Below are 12,712 nucleotides of genomic sequence, written 5' to 3' on the forward strand. Positions count from 1 at the left end.
CCTTCTCATCACGCTGTCATTGTGGGATGGAGGGGGAGAGAAAGGAGCTTTCCGTATTCCCTTCAGCCTAGAGTCAGAAACAAGCACGTTTTCCCTGGTTCTGTTTACTGTCTTTTTATGTAGGCTTACAAGACGTGCTGCTCTTTGTTTTCTGAAAGGTGATGTCTTTAAGTGCTTGGTAATAATTTCTCAGTACGCTAAACCAGAAACTTACAAAAAGCTTAATACTGTTTATTTTCTTTCTTTAATATGTACACAGAGCATATCTCTTTTGCTGTGGGAGGATCTTAAGCTAGTTCTTTCCTTAGTGAGTCTCTGTGCTCCAGACATCAGGAATATCAGCATGATAACGTGCTATAATGAAAGAATGGCTGCTGAAATAAAATGAGCCTGAATTAAAAAGCACATCAAAATCAAATGCAGAATGAGAATGGGTTTTAGTAAATATTAGCTGGCTGTGCTTAAAACAGGTGTTGTGTTTATTCAGGAATAGGGAAAATAGAACTTTCTGATAACAGCAGGGGGTCCTCGCTGCCTTTCACAGAGCTCAGAGCGCCCAACAGAAGTCTGAGGCTTTTAGTGGAGAACTGTGTGAAAGTGAGTTTGTGATATTCCTTCTAGAAAAAAAACAACTCTTCTAGAAGGTGAGAAGCATTACCTTTTTCATCTTGATCTGTCTTCAGACTTTGAGAACAAGGAACAAACAGTTCCTTGTTAGCAGTCCCCTCAAACAGATATTTTTGTCATGTGAACATCTGTTCACTAACAAATCATTTTCGTATTGTCTCGGGATAATTATTCAGATGCCTGTGACATACTAGATCCAGAGCGATCTGTGGCTTAAGGTAAGAATTCATGTATGGCTTCTTAGTTTGAGCTATCTTGCTTCCTGTTAAAACACAAGTTCCACAAAAGAGAAAAAGAGCTTCTGTATTCAAGTACTTTACGGTGTCATTAAATATAGAAGGCAAATGTACACTAGGAGCAAAACTTCAAGTTTATGCAGCTGTTCTATACGTATGTGAAATTGCTTCAGTATATGCACTAAAAATAAGCTAACAGTTACATTGAAGAGGTCAACTTCTCTTAGGAACTGTGGCAGACAGGATGTCTGGACATATACTCGTTCCAGCATATTGATTTGAAAGTTGATCCACAGCAAAAACTTTACAGGTTGCATGCAAATATATCTAAAATGATTTGTTTTCTCAATGACCCTTTTACACAATGTTAGCAGAAAATAAACAACGAAGGAATTGTTCTTTTCAATGCTCTAGTGATGATAGTGATGATGGCAAGATTCAAATACCTCTTTTCTGAGTCATCCTGTAGATCGTCTGGGCTCAAAGTGAAAAGAACAGGTTTGTGTCACTGGATCATCAAAATGAACTTGCCAGCCGTACTTGTGACAAGGTGGAGAAAGTGAAAGATGACTTCTGATTGCAGCAGTTTAAAACAAAAGCAAAAGCAACAAGGTGCGGTTTCTTACTTGGTGTGCACAGGATAGGACTTGCAGCTGCTGAAGGAAGGAAGAAGGTGGACTCATTTCTGCCCCTTGCCAGTCAGTGACGCATTTTGCTTCCTGCAGTGAAGCCTCCCTGCCATCAGAAAGGAGGGATTTTGCAGCTGGAGCAGTGTGAAGGAGGGAGAGCAGGGCAGATAGGTCAGTTGCATGGGGGAGTGTGCCAGCTGCAGCGTAAGTGAAATGAAAGTGGAGAAACTGAAGGATGGCCCATAAACTCTAAGTAGGACTGGGATTTACTTAGACTAACAGTATACATCAAGAGGTTTAATCTTTCTTCATGCATCCTTGAAGAATCAGTCTTTTAGCAGGCTTCAGGGGCACACTGAGAGGAGCTTTACTGAAAGTACGGTATCTGATTTTGAAACCGTTCTATAAATATGGAAGTGTAAGAGATTATCTGTTGCTGTGAGGTACCCTGCCATATAATCACTAATCACAATGCATCTGAATTTTGACTGTTTGCTTCTTATAGCTTATGTACCTAGCTTCTGTCTGATATTTGTGGTAGGGTAACATCAGTAGAAGCTTGTGTAGCTAATCTCCATCAATCTGCTGCTGAGAGTCTCCCTGTTGCTCCTTGTGATTCTCACCCTGCGATGCTTTAAACTCCAAATCCTTGTGATAGCAGAGCTCGTCTCTTTCTTACCCTGTAAATGTGTGCTAAACTTCTTTGTTGAGCACGTTTTCCCATTTCGGTTTGATGCTCCTTAATTTTAAAATGCCATGTATAATTGCCTGTTTCCTGTCGCATGCAAGTTGCCGTTTATCAAAATATGCTTAATACTGATTTATTCCCATAACTGATATCCCCTGTAAGTAGTTTTCGCTATACTTTGTAACCATGGAAATGGTGTACGGGCGGTATTTATAAGGTAGAAGAAAAACAGGGTGTCTAATGGGACCCCTGCTGTTCTGAAATCTCTTCGACGGCAACAAAAAAGTCCAGGCTCTCGGGATTCTGTATAAATGCAATAAGTCTTCTGAAAAGCAGAGTGATTTTTTCTATAAAATATGTATTCACTTTAAATAAATTAATTCACACGTTCTTGTTGGATGGTCCTTTAAAAATTCATGTTCTTTTATCTCTGTTCTCTAAGTTTCGTAATCTTGAAACTTTGCTCTTCATCAGAATGCCAGCTCTAAGAAAATTTTAATTGATTTGCAGTCACAGTGCTGACACTGAAACTGAGAGTTAGTTGTTGCTTGCTGGTGCTTCTGGTTAATGCTTGTTTAATGTTTTAGCACTTTCACTGCTACTTCCCTAAAAGCTCTGCTGATGGGCAGAGCCTTTTCCTCCCCAAACTGCTGAAATGTGTAGTGTGAGGGGGGAAGAGGGTAGAGGGAGGATTATTGCTTCTTCTTTTTTGCTTTTTTTTTCTCTCCAATTTTATTCCTCATCATTATTATTCTGCTCTAACTTTTTTCACTTGTTTGGCATTTCCCCCTGGTGGCAGATGAAGCTAACAGCACTGCGTGCTGTGGAAATGGCAGACCGGAGTCCTTGAACGGCCCTTTTTCGTGATTGAGCTGCTAGCTGTTTTTCTGATCATTTATTTATTTATTTATTTATTTGCTTATTTTTGATGCTGTTTTTTCCCCCGATGACCCCCAGGAGACCAACAGGACTCAAGGAGCAGCTCGCCCAGGCAGGGGCTGCAAGCACCCCCAGCTGCCCCCTGAGAAGCTCTCAGCGCTGCCAGCGGTAGCCGAGATGCTGCCAGGTTTGTTTCCTGCCCACAGCCCTGCAAGCACTCCTCGGATCGGCTCCCGTTGTACTCTGGACCTCTCCCAAAACTCTTCTGCCTCACTAATGTGTAATTCCCGCAAGCCGGTTCTCTCCAAGATGAAAGTGGGTTGCTAGAAAAGGAAGAAGGCTGGCACTCAGTATGAAATTTTTCTGTCATGTTTCAGTGAATAAAACAGGAAGTTGGAGATCCCTCTGTTCTTAATGGAATTGGAGAGAAAAATACTACAGTGAGAACTGAAGCAGAGTTTTCTTATTTTTTCTCCTCGCCGTGTCTTCAGTTGTTAAAGCAATTACTTGGATTTCCTTAGTGTTTAACCGGTATCAAACGCTGTTCTTCCAAGATAATAGTTTTCTCTCCTCTTTGTCATTCCTTCACCTATATCCTTTTCCCAAGTAGCCCTGAGTGGTGGGACTATAAAAGGCAGTCAGAAACCTCTCCGCCATGGGAATGAGAAATTTACAGTGCACCTTGAGAAAATCAGATGATAGTGAACTGATTTTTCTGGACATATTATCTAAAAAAAACAGCCAAATGAGATGACTCTGAATAAGGCCCCTCTGGAATTCTTTTTAAGCGTTGAAACAAAACTGGGCTGTGCGTTTTTGGTTTGGACACTGGGCTTCTGTTGTGGATTTACCTACCATACACCTGAAGGGGAAAAAGGTGGATACTTGTAGATGTTTTGAAAGTTTAAAAAAAAAAAAAAATTCAAGTTCTAAGACTGCAAAAAATGTCAGTTATTTTAAGTGTGGCAACAGTTTACTGTAAACTGTATTTAAAATGAGCAAAAATGCCCGATTCCAGGAACTTCATGGGATGTCATAGAATGCAGTAAAAATGTCTAAAATCTGACCCTAAAGTAATCCTTAGGATTTGAATCGTAATTTTTGGAAAAATAAAATACAATTCCATATCTACTGGCTTCATCAATGAAAGCTTTGGTTTTGCACTGCTAATAACCAGAAATTTAGCCTTCATTAGAAGTGGGGCTTCCTTTTGATGTGTGTGTGGATAAACGATGCCTGCTAAACACCAAAGTTTACCAACGTACAGGTTGGGGTAATGCAACTTTACACGAGCAGGAATTCAGCCATGCTGCACTGAAGGTGGTTTTGTGTTCAGCTGAAAGCGGTGATTCACTGAGCAGAGGGAGGCTTCATGTTCTTGGTAGTATTGCCGTGGGCACAAAAACAAGAATTGTACTCGTGATCACTTCTTGAACGTTAGGAAGGGTTTTATGGGAAATACATGGGGCCCTTGGTAGCTGTTCAGGATGAACTTTTACCATGCTTACCTGTAGTCTTAGGTCAGGTGGACTTTCTGAAATTCTGTAGTTTCGTTTTATATACTTTTTTTTTTTCTTAAAATCATGGATGCTTTATTTATCCTATGGAAGGATGTACTACAGCTGGAAATTCAATGCTTTTGCTTTTGTTTTGTTTTTTAGATGCAACATTTTACCTGTAAAGGGGGAGTGTAGGTGTAAGCAAAAATTGGGAGGCTGAGTGTTTTATTTTCAAGGTGGATTAAATGGTTAATCCTCAATGAATGAATTTATGCTTTGTTCTCTTTCAAGTGGCTTTAGGATATGCATCTCTGATCTGAGAAATGCACCAAGAGTTTTCAAAGGAGAGGGTGTTGTGTATTCATGTGTGGGTTAAACATTGCAAAGCCACGTAGCTTATGGATCACCTCCAGTTGATGGTTTTCTAAACTGTTTTGGAGGAAGTGAGTCTATCTGTCCCCCAACAAAATAGGCTTTTAGTGTCTTAAACTCAAAGTTGTGCCAGTTCCATGGTATGGACGGGGAGCTCTGATTTAGGGCTGGAGCTTGTGGCCTCTGTGCCACCTGCCTGCCTGGCTGCTGAGGCAGGAGGTGTGTTTTTTGTCATGGAAGTGGCAGCACCTGTGTAACTAATGGGATATTTGAAATGTGAACACTTGGTTATTAAGTCATTTAAAATATCTCGTCTACTCCATCTGCGTTGGTTGGTCTGTCTTTTCCTTGAGGCTATAGAAATCCTATCCTATTAAGGAATATGAAGTTTTCCTGTTTTTAACTTGAAAATCGCTGTGAAGTAATGTTTATGACTTGTTGTCCCAGTATATACTGATAGCATTCTCTCTATATGGGGCGCCTTTCAAATAAAGGAAAAAAAATACAGTTGCTTGAAAGAGTTTGCATCTAAAGACAGAGGAGGGTCAGAGAAGATGACACATTTCTATGCAGTGTATTTTTTTGGGAGGGGTGGGGAGGATTTAAGCTTAATATTATGAAGAAATGCTCTGAATCGTGAGAGGATGTCACAATTTCCTTTGCACAGCAACCAGTCCTTTTTCATCAGAGTCCATCCTGTGCTCTGAACAAGTCAGAAGTCCTGTTGGCAAGGAAAAAGAAGTTAGAGGATTAAATATCAGTGTGGTACGTAGCTTTAATCAGGAACGTTATATATCCATGGTATAACAGTACCCTGTGCTAGCTTTCAGAGTTAGGGAAGGTACTAACTGGAAAGGGCTGAAAGTATTTTGAGTTAATTTCTCACTTCTTTTTCCCAAATGAGTCTCTGGTTACAGTAGCATAAGCGTTATTGTATAACTTCAAGACCACAGTGTCTTACTGATGTGACCAAACATTTCACTGTACAGATACTTAGCAGTTAGGTATTCTTAAATCTGCCGGTGCTGTTTGCAAACACATTTAACCATCATGTGTAGTTCTTCTGAAATCCTCAGGGGCTACCAAGCCTTGAACGCAGGAGTTTTGTGCTTTAACTTCTCTCTGTATTCTCAGGTTTCAAACAGATTAAAGTTGATCTGCAGAATATGATTGTTTTGGTAATAGTAGTGTATTTTCTCTTACATGCGTTGTCTAGAAATGTTGAAAAGGTTAAAAGCCTTTATTTTAATCTTTTTATTACTTCAAGTGTGTGTATAGATGCGTATCAAAATTTGCTTGGCTACAAGTGAAGCATTTTCTGGAAATCATACTGGAGTGTAAAAATAGAGAGCCATCGTGTAGGAAAAGGAGTTAGGAAATTAATGCATCTTTCTTGTATTAGACTACAAACTCAGGATAATTCAGGTTGGAAGGGATCTTAGGGGTTACCTGGTTCTACCCTGTAGATCAGAGCAGGGCCAGGCTTGTAGGTATCTCAGATTGCTGAGGGCCATATGCAATCAAGTCTTGAAAATCTGGTTGACTTACTTAAAAATGTGACTTGCTATTTTTTATTAAGATACTTGGACCAGTTGGGTGCAGGTTTTTAATTAAAGTAACAGCTAAAAACCCCTCTTCTTTATTAATACGTGTGATTGCGAGTGGTTTAATTTTAATTCTCTAGTGTGTTTTGTAGTGAGAGTTAAGAGATGGTGCAAGCTTGTGTATGTCGTCTTGCTGAGAATGAGAAACAATCTAATTTGCTCAACAGAAGCAGATTCTATCTGGTACCTTTTCCATTAATGCTCTTCTGGATTGGCTTCCAGTAGCTGCAGATAGACTTGTTGAGAACCGAGGCTATACAGATTTAGTTGGTCACAAACTGTTTTCTGGCAAGTTTTTGATTTTGGGTTTTGAATTGTCATGCTCCACTGATTCATTAGGGCTTTGTGAAGCACAGTTGAATTCTACTTTTGAAATAAGCCATTGGACTGACAGGTCCTTCATTTCAAAGCACTGACTGCTATTAAGAACGCGCAAGCTGCGCTGACACCTCTGGTATTGCTACTTAGGCTCTCTATTGCCAAGTGGAAGTCTGTTAGCTATGGAAGCTCTGTCCCCTGAGGGCTGGAATCTCTTTGTGCAATAGCCATCAGCTGTATTGAGTTAGAGCCTTCCTGAGCCGTGTGGCAAACTTAAGGATACATGAATGTATTTATTAAGAGGAAATTAAAGGTTATGCTCAGTGCTTACTATTGCTAAAGAAAGTTGCGCCTTCAGGGTAGATAATGATGCCCTGTAGAGATCATCTGTCTTGACCATGTTTTCATCTCTACTTGCTATCCCTTTTGACTAGACAAAAGTGGCATTATCACTACATCTGCTGCCTTAAAAATTACTAAATTAATTATCTGGGGATTGTTTGTATCAGACAGGCAAATGTGAGAAATTTGGAGGGATTGTCTGATTAATTTGCCTTTTTTCTTGTTCTTCCTTTTAAGAAGAAAATAGTTTAACTAGCATGGATGATAGAGTTTTTCAATTTAGGACTACTAGGAGTTCAGCTACCATGCAGAGAAAGAGATATTTATGTTATTGATGACCTAGGATCAAAACCAAAGAAGGTAACATCCTACCTCACAACTGAGAAGCGATTGTCTCTATGTGGGAGGTGATAGAAATTGAACCACTTAACAGGTTATTGTAAGGGCTAGCGCATAGGATGCTATAAAAATATGAAGAGCAATGGAAAGTGTGAGCCTGTTCAAGACGCTTGGAGTTAGCAGCAGGCATATTTGCTCTTCATTTCTCTGTCTCCCTGTTTAGGAAGACTCTCCTGTATCAGCATAAGTTTTTATACAGCTCCCATTAGTGCACTGCTTATGAGGAAACTCACTTTTGATTTGCTGTAGATGTTTACTGAGAAACCCATGCAAACTGAAAATTCAGAATGACATTATTCAACAGATGCTTTATTCTTTAAGCTAAACTTCTCTGCTAAATGAAGCAGAGGTGCCAGGAAAAACTCAGTACTTGCACGAAGGCAGAATTAGAAGGTTTTGTATTTTCAGAGCATGGGCTGTGGCTGTTCCTTTTTGTGTGGCTGGGGCTTCAACCCAGCACTGTGGAGATGTGTGCGGATGGAAACCTTGCTGTAAAGTTCTTGCTGACCGTGGAGTCAGAGCTTAAAATAGACTGATATTCTAGTATTTTACTAGAAAATTGAAGTATTTTGGAAGGCTTTTTTTTAGCATCAGGCAAAGAAATTGAGCAAATGAGTTATCGTTTATATTTTAACTGTCTTTTTAAGACTCTGACTCAAGTTTTTATGATTCATATGAAGATGATTTAAGTAGTACCCAACCTTTCTGTGCTGCTAAGTGTTCTTCTCATCCACAGGCCATGTATCGGGTAGTGCGTCTTCACAGCCTCTGCAGTTCATGACCCAGCACGTTAGCTTGAACTGCCGTTGATTTTGGTTTACACTCGTGCTCTGGGTGTTGAGCTCTGGTGGCTGTGCTGTCTCACCACCTGGTTTGCCCTATTCGTGCTGCTGGAACCTTGAGCAGGAGGTGGGCACGTGCCTAACGTGGGCGACCTTATTGCAGTGAGCTGTGACAGCTGGCAGGGCTTGTGGCTCGGATCTTCCAGTGATGGAGAAGAGTTGTTTCCCCCAGGGGAGGCAAACAGACCTTGCACGGGACTAGGAAAGCTTGTACCTGTAATCTCTAATTTCCCTGATGATAGCAATCAGTCATATTCTAATCCTTATTAGAACCAGAGGTCTCCTTGGCTTTCCCCACTACGGAAAAGAAATTGTCTTTCCGAGAGTTATTTTATACTTATTTTCTGCATCAATAAAAACAAACAGAAAAACCCCAGAAGACCCCAGATTTTCCAAATCTTTGAATTTGCTTTTTCAGTTTCAAACTGAAGTTTACATGTTGGTCATATCTTTTTTTTTTTTTTTTTTTTTTTTTTTTTTTTCCTCTTTTGTAGGAGGGGGTAGAAGGCTGAAGGGAATAACTTCCTCAACACTGGTAAGTACTTCTTTCCTGAGCTGGGATGGTTTACCAAAGAATAGCTGATATGAAGAGCTGGCATCCATTCCTGGAAAAGTTTGATGCTTACTGAAACTGAAATCCTATCTGTTCTTATATTCAGAAATTAAATCTTAAAAAGTAAATGTTACTGATGGAAGTCTCGGTCCTATAAATAAATTCACTGCAGGGCTGAGATTTGGACCTGAGAGTCTCTAAGTACAATAGACGTTTAACTTTAGCTATCCAAAAATATTTTTTTTTCTGTGTAATGTGAAAAATAAGTTTATCTGAAGGGATTTTGAGTGGAGAAAGACTTTTGCTTAAAATCTTAAATTATTCAGCATCCCTCCATTTGCAGATCAGTAATTAATAGCTTTTGTGTGCGTTTTTTATATTTTTACTTGTGCACATGTATATATAAGTCACATAAACTGTGTCTTCATTGTACTTTCCAAAGTAGCCATAGTTTAAGTATCTTGATGATATTTTAAGGAATTGCAGTGGATTGCATTTTTTTTTTTAATTGAGATAATAATAGAGAATTGCTGGTACACTTTACATGACTCAGATTCATTCAGTTTCTGAATGTTTTTGTATAAACATGCAACCTCCACGCTGCTTTAACTGAGGTGAATTGTGGCACTTTATCTGTATGAAATTGAGGCGATCACATCAGAAATACGGGATTATTTATGACAAATGCATGCCAGCAAGAAACTGACTGGAGGACTGCTGTCTCCAAAGTTGAAATTAATCCAAGGAGCGTCAAATTTATGTCTTGCTGTCAGTGTTCTTCCTGGTTGTGACTTGAAAGTATGTCTGGGCGTGTAAGAGATGCAAGTGCTCCTCAGTCCTCTGTTTTTCCCTTTGGAAGTCCCTGTTTCTAGCACTAGCGAAGCATTTGCATGTTTTAGAAATGAATGGGATGAAGGCTGTTTGCAGACCAACCAGTCCATGCAATTTCAATCACCGACAAGAATTTTAATTAAAATAATAATTTTGCCATTAGAAGAGTAAAGTGGAAAGTGGAATACGTTTTATGATTAATCCAGGGATAGTTTTATACTTTCTGAAAGGTGATTGTAGGTAGTTCATAATGCCACTGGTCATGAGCTATTACATCTCCCCTGGAAGCTGAGTCTGAAGGAATAAAAGCTCAAGGATACTGAGGATTTTTGCACTTAGAAGTGTGTGATCACTTGTCTAGGTAGTTCTGCACCTACTTTTGGAAGAAATACAGGTAGTAGTTGGCCAGGTGCCCTCTAGATGTTATTCTACATAAAACAGAAAAAAAGTAATCGAGGATTTGTCAGGTATAAAGAACGATCACTTTTTTTTTCTTTAATTAATACTGACGAAGTGTTTAGGTGCTTCAGGGGCACTTCAGCCAGGGGTAACTCGGTTGTTAGAGGAAGGCTACAAGAGTGTGTTCTAAGTGCTTTATACAACCACATACACTTCATTTTTATAAATTGGCAACTTGACCAGATTTTAAAAGTTATCATCTTGTATCTTATTTAAAGTGTTCTCCACACTCCCTCCCACCTGTAATGGTTTGGATGCTCAGGATGCTTCAGAACCTCCTAATAAATTTTTTATTACCCTTTGCCTTTTTCCTCATATTTAAAGTGATGATGATGTGTACCTCAGCTTGGATGCCATGCCAAATATGTGGTAACTTATCTGTGATTTAACACAGTTCCAGTAACTGCCAATCCTGGACCTTTTTTACAAAAGAGGGCAGTGGTGCTGCTGGTGACGTCTGCAGCAGCTGGCAGAGAAGGTGATGGCACAAGACCATTCCTTACTGTGCAGCCTTTGCTGATGGAGCACTGTTAGTTTCTCCTCCTTCCATATGGAGCACCTGGTTTTTGAAGAGAGAAGGTTGTTCCCTGTGCTTAATATGTCCTTCTGTGCAACCTTGCCTGCAGAAGGTAACTGGAAGTAAATGATACTGCAAAATGAGGTGCTCTGAGGCTGTCGTGAGAGCACTGGAGGAGAGGAGTCATAGAATGGTTTGTGTTGGAAGGGATCTTTGAGATCATGTAGTTCCAACTCCCTGCTATGGGCAAGGACAGCTCCCACTGGACCAGGTTGCTCAGAGCCCCATCCAACCTGACCTTGAACGCCTCCAGAGAGGGGACATCCACAACTTCTCTGGGAAGTAGACAGAGAGCCAACAGTTTTTTTTAAAAAAAAACAACAACAAAAACGTTAATTAGGAAAAAAAGTCATGTATCTCTTTTTTTCTCTTGCCTTTCTTTAGATACTTCAATCATATTTGTTGGAGTTCCACAGATACTTTTTTGTAGCGTGACAAGTATTTCCAGTTTATATACACTTAAAAATTTTTGTGGCTAAGGAATCTTAAAATCTGTTAACTTTCAACATGAAAATAAAAGAAAAATCTGAAATTGTAACAAAAAAAATTGGGATGGAGCTAGTCAGCAATGGATGTTTTACTGGCATTGCTTTGGTCCCTCAGTACTGCAGTGAATTACACCTTTTCCTGGCTTCACCTGTGTAAACATGGATAGACTGAACAGCCTCCTGCTTCTGCAAAGCACTGCTGCTTTTTGCTCAAACTTAAAAATTAGTTGTGAGAAATCTTTCCAGCTGATGAAGGTGTCTTTGAAACGAAGTTTCATTATTTTTTATGAATCAGTGGTAGTTGCTCAGGCTTTGTGTGTTGTGGAGGAAGTACTGTGTAGTACTGGGCTATACAAGTGTGTGCTAAAATAATTCTGATGTTCTCTGAGATGGCTTTTTCCTGTTTTGCATTTTGCTTTAAAGTTAGCATGTAGCGGTAGAATGATACTCTGTTTATCATGAGTGCTATCTCGTGCATGGGAGACACACTAAGAGAGACTTTGTTCATGCCTGCCTGAATCTTTACCTCAAAATGGAATTTCCAGGGCTTATGAAATACTTTTTGCCTCAGCAGTGGGCTCCAGCTTTCATTAGTCTCTCTCCCACGTGGTTTTCTGAAGCATGGCTTCTTTTGAAACTGCAGTGATGGGGACTTAATGCGTGCTGTAGTTCTTGCCTGTGACTGGAGGTACTAATCCAGGATTCTGTTTTCTCATTAAGGTCTGTGGTAATAGAACAGGGAACTATATGTAGTTTGCATGTATCCCTTGGTACAAATTACAGTTTTATGGAGAGTGGTGCTGCAAAGGCAGCTGTTCTAGCTCTTCTGGGCCACACATAGGAGAGACCCTTGCAGAAGGTCATTCCGAGTGTTGTCCAGAAAGTCTGATCAGGCCTTTGTTGTTTAAATAAGTAAATTTAAGGTACCAGCAAATGGTGTGGAAAAAGAATGAGTTGGAATACCATGCTTTTATAAAACCCTTGATAGTCTTCTCCCTTAATAATGCGGTGCTGTTTGCGAAGAGAAACAAGCCTGGCTTAAAAACCAACCAAACAGGAAAAAACCTCCAACTTTATTTTCAGGAATTTGAACTCTCCCGACACTTCAGTGTTCTGTGTGCATGGCAACATCAAAAGAAAATTCTTAACTTAAAGAATTGCTGTCCCTTCATTGTCTAAGTGCCTAATCTAAGTTGTCAGTAGATTTTTGACAGTTTCAAGTCCCATTATGGAGATCTGAGCTGACAATACCTGTGTGTTAATTGTGAACAGTTCTCCAAAGATAAAAATGTAGAACTACTTTAACACTCCAACAGTTCTTTCATGTGTGATGTCTGGATGGAAAGATTGCTATGTAATATTTTCTGAT

This window comes from Tetrao urogallus (genome assembly GCF_951394365.1).
Source record: "Tetrao urogallus genome assembly, chromosome: 6".
Lineage (NCBI taxonomy): Eukaryota > Metazoa > Chordata > Aves > Galliformes > Phasianidae > Tetrao > Tetrao urogallus.